The following is a 6,000-nucleotide window of genomic DNA, read 5'->3' on the forward strand; positions in this document are numbered from 1 at the left end:
AGTCACTCCCGGAGGAGTGGAAGGCATGGAAAGCCATCAGAGAACTGCAGTGATTATTACTAGACCCATCAGGCATGGTATTGCACTGTCAGTGCAGATAATAAAAATGGTAGGTGTGCAGATACAACAGGTGGCCTGTAGCTTGTACCAAATAGGTCCCAGAAGTTCAGCTGGATTCATCAGAGAAACTAGAAAATTCTTGACCATTACATTCTGGTTTTGTGTTAAATGGCAAATGCAGACACAGACGGTTCCAGATATAGGTACATCTACAAACTTGATGATGGTGTGAAGTGTTAAAGTGTTGAAAATGTGGGTGTCAAATGAACAGAGTTAGAGATGAGCGAATGAAGCTCAGCTGGTGTCTGCAATTTTGACTGCTCTGTGTAGGGTTTTTTTTAATAGAATCCAAAAATCTCATTTCTAACCCTTCGTTCAAAATGTAAAATGACATGCTTCTGCCCTGTTTAATCCATCAGTTTCAACAAAACAACAGCTTCTGGAAAAGAATAAATAATTCAATTTCAGTTTCATGTCTTACATGTCATCACTACTCAAGAGTAAAGCATTGGAGACAGGCTTTAAAAAAACAGATTTTTGGATTATGTTACAGAAATATCATTAATTGCAACTAATTTTGTCAGGTTGGAGTTCTACTTTCAAAAGTTCTAATGGTTTATTTACTTAAGTAATAACTTTTAAATTTTAATCTTTCTTTGAACAGTGTGTACCTTTTATTGGAATTTTGTCATTCAGATTATTCTGAATGTCAAACATGGTCTGTGATTGTTCTCAAGATGCTGAAAGTGTTGTTTTTTCAAGCTGTTTAGCTTGATAAACATCTCATGCTCTTTTTTGGTTGAGTTTTTTTCTTTCGTCCAGTCTGAGAAAGTAACAATTAGATTTATTTTTGCAGTCTGATTACCCTCCCCCCGGGTTTTGGGGGGTTGTTTGTTTGGGGGTTTTTTGTTTCTTCTTTTTGTAAGCATCCATTTTGAAGTGCAGCTCTTAAAGAGAAACCACCTTCAGAGGAGGTGATGTTCCAAAGAGTAAGTGTAAAGCCATGTAAAGGGGCTCCTGGAGGTCAGTTTTGCCTCAGACTGATGCATGCACATCTCAAAAGGGCAGTAGCTAAGGACTGGTAATTTCTCTGGCATAACGGTAAGTGCCAGTTTGGTTGTATCCTTAGCTCTGAGATATTTCTATGTGGCACTTCAAAGACTTTCTGGAGATGTAACGAAACAGCTCGATTACTCTGTGTGTGTGTGTGTGTGTGTGTGTATATATATAGCTGACATACAGTTGCTGGTATAAGAGCCCTTATATAAAAATGGTTTTAAATTTTTTTTCTGGAACTACTTTGCATTTAATTTCCATCCTTTCTTGTCAGTATTTGAGTTATATTTGTTGCTAGGGAGTGAATAGAATACTTTATTAAAGATGCTAAAGTCACAACAACAAAACCAACTAATTTAGTCTTTGACATGAAAAATACAGCGCACAGCCCCTGCCAGTGTATTAGGAATTTGAATTTCTGTCCCAACTAAGGTTATGGTCAATATCCTGTATCCTGTAATCCTTTATAGTTAATCAGAGGACTAATTACTGAGAGTGCAGGATGTGGTTTACACTAAGGTAATGGAGAATTGTTTTTTAATGATGTTGGTACCTGGAAGTACTCTAAAAATAGCTCACTTCATTTTATAAACTGGTGGCCTGCTTGCTATGTAGTCAGTTTTTAATCACTGTCATCCTGAAGTGGATTAGTAACATAACTGTGAACGGTCTTACTGTGTTCCCCTTCAGGATGGGATTTTCATTCAGCTGTTGTTCACTTTCCCCTCTGAGTTGATGAGACCTGTTACAATAACTTCATTTTTAAGTATTGTTCAATTCTAATAATGTATTTTGTGATTAATGTTCTGTTCCAGTTCAATAAAAAGCTGTCATTGGAAGGAAGATGCATTCTTCCAAATATCAGCCCTGTTGGCCAGCTGCTCCTGTCTGCTCCTGTGTGGATGTGCTCAGAAAACAAACTGACAGATGATTAGCTGTCTCCATGTCACTGCTTGAAACATGAAACTAATACTACTTCTGAACCATATAAAGAATGTTTCAACTTAAAATTACTGCTTTTGAATGGTGAAGGATGATTCTGAGTATTAGGAAATGAAAAAAAAAAAAAGGAGTCTGAGTTTACAATTGTAAAAATGCAATGGCTGGTTTTACTTCAATACTCAGCACAAGAAAAATGTGACCTCCTTACAGATCAGTCCATGTTCTTGCCTTGGTTTTGAAAATGCACCTGTTAATTCAAATTGCTGTAAGTAGTTGACTTTAAAAATCAAATTTTTGCACTACTGGCTTTATAAATTGGGAGAAGAGCCAGTGTTGAGTACAAATAATGTAGTGGCTTGGTGGACTGTATTTTCTTTTGAGCGCTTGATAAGCAATTTTTGAAGATAAGGAAACCCAAGTGAAGTGTCTGACTATTTTTGGAAAACATTATGGCAAAGGCTCTGTTTTCCCTCAGATGTGCACTACCAATAGTTTAAAAAGTTGTGGAGGGGGAAAAAAACTCCTTTGTTAATTGAATGCTATGGTGGGGCACTGGTAAGTGGAGCGATAAAAGCCTGCATTCAGATTGATAATACATAAATGAAGCTGGCCAGCTGGGGATTTTGATGGGAGCTGCACAGGACAGTGCTATGAAATGGGGATTTTATTGTCCCGTTTGGAGCCGTTATCCCCTTCAGGAAACAAATGTTAGCACTTAACTTTGATCCAAAAGGCTTTTCACCAACCTGTGTTCCTGAGGGCCACCGTCTTTCAAAATCCCAGTTTCTTATAATCAAGAGTTGTCTCAGATTTCTTTTTTCACTTGTTCTTTAAGACACTGCCTTTCTTACTGCATAACTTAACAAATATCATGTACAATCAAGGAGACTTACTGTTATAACTTGTGATACTTGCATTTACAGGACAATGGACGTTTGATAGCAATACCAAAAAGCCAAGCTGCTGCATGTAGGAAACCCCCTTCGATTAAGTTAGGAGCTAGCAGCTTTCTTAGGATCAGAGTTTACCGGCCAGATAATAAAAGATGCATTATCAACTTTCAAAGTCAAGGAAGTTTCAGCAACACAAATGTAATTGTCTTGTGCCTTTTGTATACACTACATTTAAGGTATCAGTGTTTACATTTAAATGCAAATTGTTATTCTGAAAACAACTTTAGGAGGAACTTAGTTGTGCTTTCTAGGTGGCTAGATAAAAAGACTAGTCTGGAAAAAAAAAAAAGTGAAAACCTCTCAGACTAAGCTCAGTTCAGTTGAAGCAGAAAAGTACTTCTGTTATCAGACCTGAGTAACTTAGCAGGTTGGTTCACAGTGTAAAGATGCCAGTTGTTTGTTTAGAAAACTGGCAGCAGGACTAAGTGACAGATTTCTGAAAGCAAAAATCTTATCATTAACTCTTCTACAGGCAGGTAACTCTAAAATTAGTCTTTCCTGGGTTTACAACTTAAGTGATAGGTATTGGAGCACAAATGTGGCTTTTTTTTCTGGTGAGGGAAAATGTATTTATTTTACTTTTTTTTTTAATCTCAAAATTTTACCAGCCTGAAAACATCTGTTTCTTGCCAGAAGTGCCAGAGTATGGATCCCTTGATGTAGTACACCTTTTTTAAACTAGCATGAAGGTAGCATACAGTTTACATGATGCCTGCAGACATCTAGCAACCAAAAGTTTTTTGCAGCTATTTATTCAGTGTTGTTCTGTCAGCTTACCTCGTATTAGTGTTTGTTTAAAGGCTAACTTGTCAAGGGATGAGGGGGAGAGGGAAAATATATTTTTTAACACTTCAGGTTGTCTATCTGTATAGTCTTGGTTTTTTACGCAGTTAGTCACAGGGTGGTTTGTCATGGAGCATGCATTTGAAAATACTTGAGTAAAAAGTTGAAATTCAGCTTCAGTGTAACTTGCTCCATGTTTTTATGTAAAGACAGAGTACAGATTTCTTCCCCAGCGAAATCATAACGGCAATGGATCTCTCTAATACAGACATCAGCCTCCCTGACTATCTCCAGGGCTCTGAGAGCTCTCAATAAGGCTGGGCATCCATCTAGAGAAAGGACAGGGGTAAGGGATCGAGAAATGCCTGGCTTCTCCATGTCTCAGAAGTCACACTTAGAAGACACAATAGCCCTAAATAATCTGCAGCTTTGATGTAGCCAGAGGCTGTCCCTCTAGCAGAAAACTGATGGAGGCGTGGGAGCACATGCTGATGAAGGGAGGAGAAGGGGAAAGAGAAATGACAGTAGCTCAGAGGTAAATGTTCAGCAGATCTGAGCCAGAGGGCTCTAGCTACACCTGCTCGCAGGATGGGTATGAGCTGTGCCTCCGTGAAGAGCACTGTCAGCAGGCTTTTGAGGGTTCCTGGCAGTTCTCACTGTATAGAGTATGGACAAAAGCGAGCTAACCATGCTCCAAAGTATAATTTCTGATATGACTATACTCTTGGCTTTAAGCTCTCTAATACTTTATATAGTGAAGTGAAAATGGTCTTTTTGACATATTATCATTGAGCATTGATGCTGTTACAATGCACACAGGAGAATTTGTGAAGCAGTAAGGGGAGCAAGGATGCAATGTTTTTTGTCCACTTACACTGATTCTCCTATTCTTTATATTCTTGCTAGGCACTTTACTACAGCCTTTTGTGTAATTTCTGTATTTTTATTTAAAGACTGCTTTTTACCTACTGTACAGTTACTAATCTACTTTTTTGCTAAAAAGAAAATAATAGCCCTGATATTTGTCTAGCAGTATGACTGCCTTTCAAGCTTCAGTGGAAGCTGGACGAGGTCTACAGACTCCTCAGATGGGCCTCAGTCCCTAATGACAACAGTGTTACATTTATTTTGTATATATGTAAAGAGTCATATGAATCACAGCCCCCCACATGTGTAAGAAGCTTCTTTAATTTGTAGGTTAGAACAAATCCAATACATGTCTGCATCAGAATTGGTCCACACATATTTTGTCAGTTGATGTACTGGTGATGGAGTGCTCAAAGTCTTCACAGAGAACTATTTTTGTTAAGAAAATGGAACACCCAGATGTTGGTGAGCTCCTCCCACTAAGCAATTAGGCACAGCTGCTGCTATGCACTTTAATTCTTTAACTTGAGAGAAAAACCACTGTCAGTTTAAGTTGCAGGTTGAAAGCTCTTTAGTAGCCTACAACTGGGGGCAGATAATTAATGAAACACTGGTAATTATTTTTTAACTGTTTGTGTACTTAAAATCAGGGTCTTCAAACAAGAGTTCAGAAAGGTTGCAGGAAGCAAGTTTGGTTTAGTGCATGGTATGCTGTAGCTGTTGTTCATCATGTGGACTGAGAGTTCTTGCCCCAGTTCAGTTGACTGGTATGCTGGAGTGTGGAGGGAATATATTTCTACATAAATTTAGTGTATAACTTTGCACTTGTTAATGTATTGCTCACATAAATAAATGCTTCATGTTCAGCAAGTCATGTATGTAGCAAGTCATTGACACACTACCTTCAGTTTTACTGACTGTACCTGAACAGCAGAACAGCCATCATCTCTGGCTTCATGAACAACATCAGTGCTGTAAATGTTGCCCTTCACCAGGGATCTTTGACTTTTTCAGGTGAGTTTTCTCTCCCCAGTTTAATTGATAGATCCATAGTGGCTCACAAAGCACCTACTCTGAAACGGGTTAAGAGGCAACCAAATCCTTTTTGGTCTTTCATGGGTGAAACACTCCATGTCTTCATACTGGCAGAACAGACACACCTGTCAAAGGTCAAAAAGGTGGAATTCTGTCCTAAAAAAGAGGGGGTTCTTAAACCCTCCTTATTTTATAGAACTGAGGAGGTGCAAGGACTGTTACTCACTGGGGTTGTCACCCACAGCAGCTTTGCTTCACAAGGGCTCTCCCATCCATCCCATGCCAGAGTCTGCCGCTCCACCTG

At 38.7% G+C, this 6,000-nt stretch overlaps 1 protein-coding gene across 1 annotated transcript in view; it reads left to right on the forward strand.

Annotated features, from left to right (window-relative positions):
• Window positions 1-5,533, forward strand: part of ZDHHC2 (zDHHC palmitoyltransferase 2) — a 37,197-nt gene extending 31,664 nt beyond the window's left edge. Inside the window, exon 13 of the mRNA XM_072861872.1 lies at window positions 1,932-5,533. The gene's annotated coding sequence lies outside the window, so the exon portion shown is untranslated. The remainder of the gene's footprint in view (window positions 1-1,931) is intronic.
• The last annotated feature ends 467 nt before the right edge of the window (window positions 5,534-6,000 follow it).

Source organism: Ciconia boyciana, chromosome 5, assembly GCF_034638445.1.
Source record: "Ciconia boyciana chromosome 5, ASM3463844v1, whole genome shotgun sequence".
NCBI classification, from domain to species: Eukaryota; Metazoa; Chordata; class Aves; order Ciconiiformes; family Ciconiidae; genus Ciconia; species Ciconia boyciana.